Source organism: Verticillium alfalfae, genomic scaffold (assembly GCF_000150825.1).
Source record: "Verticillium alfalfae VaMs.102 supercont1.4 genomic scaffold, whole genome shotgun sequence".
Taxonomy (NCBI): Eukaryota; Fungi; Ascomycota; class Sordariomycetes; order Glomerellales; family Plectosphaerellaceae; genus Verticillium; species Verticillium alfalfae.
In genome coordinates, this window is record NW_003315035.1 from 711,357 (window position 1) to 713,956 (window position 2,600).

Sequence of the window (2,600 nt, forward strand, 5' to 3'; positions counted from 1 at the left end):
CAAAGTCAGGTAGAGGCTGTGGTCGAGGAAGACGTGTTGACAAAATATCTGGTACGCAGACGACGGTTGGCGTCGTCAAAAGACGGCGAAGGTGAGAGAATCCGTTTTTGCTCATTATTTTCCTTGCCATAGGGCAGGTACCACTTCCCGAGTTTGCCTACTCGTTGTATGGATTCTCCGCAAAGCTGATGTCTGTTATGTACCTGAGTAGGTATGTAGGTGTGTAAGTCGCGACTGGTTATCAATAAGAATGACAGGCCGCCAGGGGAGATCAGGACCAACCCGTGTAAGTAACCTGCCACAAGGTCGCCTTACATTGATTACCTCATCATCCAGGCTCGTCAGTATTGAAACAGGTAAGGTTATGATAACATCATGAGCACAAAGTCTTTGAATGTCATTACTGTTGTAATAGTCGATGAAGCAAAAGATTCACAAAATCAAAAGCAATGCGTGTTCCAAAAGGATGTGACGTCAGGAGAAAGGATGCTAAAACGGCTGTTCCCTGCCATGAGATGGATACTGCTTGTCTGAGATTTACCTGTCTACCAGGCTATGAACAATTGATCCATTCAGCTGATATAAGTGTTTACTTCAGACAGATATGATTTATCTTCAATGTCGGCTGGGAAGGTTGGCAGGGTTCACCAATCCCCCTCCTCAGCCCGAGGAACGCATCATACGCTTCACGCACAACACAGCTAAAGTCTGGCTCAAAGGGCATTGCAGATCTCCAATTGCCGTAAAAGAATTGAATATGTAAAAGCCTCAGACTTGGGCGCAAACAATTGAGTCGTAGGACGGTGGGTCAAAAAGTAAAAAGATTCCGAACCGGGGAATCGAACCCCGCGCCTGTCGGTACTCTCGAATGAAAGCGACAAATGTTAACCGATACACCAGTTCGGATGGTTGTTGAAGACAGGGGGTCAAACATAATATATATTCTACCGCTCTATTCCCCACATAGCGCCAGGCCAGCATCCAAGTGTGTCGTTTCTTTCACCGAGGAAAGCTCCTCTTTGAAGGATGCTGCTGCGAATCTAAGGCGACGTATCATCTTGCATCTTCTCATCAGGTATATAGGCCAGTGTGCAGCCAGTTTCATCATGGCCTACATTCTCCCAAGCCTTACAAGCTCATGCTTCAGTACTGTAAAGGGTGACCAGGCTTCCCCCAGCAGTGATGGACCCTTCAAGTGAGGACTCGATGATATGTCGACAATGCACAAGTTCAATCTTGACGAAAGCATATTTCGGGCATATCGCGAAGATCATGTAACGGCAGCACAGACTTCCGGACCCTATGCCAATGCATAGTAACATGACGTGTACAAGGGCTCGCCTATTCTGATGGCATTTGATCGGGTCATCGATGTCCTTGAATCTTCGAGCCACTCAATCACGAGCATCACAACGGCTGTCGGCTAAATCACCAGTCGTGTACAACAATGCGCTACTCCTGAAGCCGCCAAGGGATGCTTTTGCAGTGTTGCGTACTTTCTGGGCATATCGGTATTTGAAATCTGTCGAATATCTTCCTCGAACCATCGGCCATGGCTGTGTTCCGAGTCGGTTCGGCAGACCAGTGATGCGGAGTAACTCTTGGGAACCACCAAGTTCCCATTGTCATAGAGGTCGACTTCGTCGATGGCGAGCACTAACCTCCCAAGATGGCATATTGGCGCGTTCCCCAGATCAAGCGGAACGAGGAATTCAACAAGCTTAACTCGCTCGTCACCAGACTCGATTGGATTGATGAGTCTCGGGAGAGCATCTTTGCCAAAGAAAGAGACGGGCTTCTGAACATCTCCAAAGGCGCCGTGGGCATGTTTCAGACCGGTGGTGTCATGGTTCGAGACATCGAAGAGGGCCCCTTTGACGCCTGTATTGAGTAGGAGGACCACACTGGCGTGTTGAATGAGGACAGGATAAGCACGGAACTGAGAGCGAGCCTCTACCTCTACCGAGATTGCATACTTGCAGGGCAGCTTGATGCAAAAGGTAGTCTTGTTTCACTGATTTGTTGGTAAATTCGACCCGAGGGGGGGGGGGCAAGGTGTGTGAATGTCGCCAACGGGCACAGCAGGCAGATGGACGACGGGTGTTCCTCCAATCTCAACCATCCTGCGCGCCTGCAGCCAAGTGCTAGGCAGCAGCTGAAAGTCCAATGGCTGCCGACGACTGCTTGGTTGCCAGAGCTGTACGTAGGGTAGGTAGACACGAAGGGAAGGTGGCAGCATCCTGCTTGTTGTCGTGACGACTGAAGCGAGTGGCGATGATGCTCGATTCGACGAAGCCCCGAACCCCCCGCCCGGGATGGGTTGGTCATCGATGCCAGGCGTCCAGGCGTCTGAGGGGAGAAAGCAAGGAATTCTGGGAATTAAGCTTAACAGGCCATGGATGATGGTTCCTCTTATGTTCTCGGCCAGGGCTAGTGGGCGCCCAGGGGTGCTGTTGATGGAGGGGCAGGAAAAGCATTTTCGATATACGTAGGCCTACATACCTTGGGTAAGTACCTGAGGTAAGGTACCTGTGTAGGTAGGAACCTAGGAAGGGTCCAACGGTAGGCGCGGATGTGGAGGCCAGCGGAATTGGGAGCAT

General features: G+C 50.5%; 1 non-coding gene across 1 annotated transcript; it reads right to left on the reverse strand.

Moving 5' to 3' along the window:
* Positions 1-824: 824 nt before the first annotated feature.
* VDBG_15077 lies at positions 825-906 on the reverse strand. The gene has a single exon. It is a non-coding gene; the product is annotated as a tRNA-Glu (tRNA).
* Between the last annotated feature and the right edge of the window lie 1,694 nt (positions 907-2,600).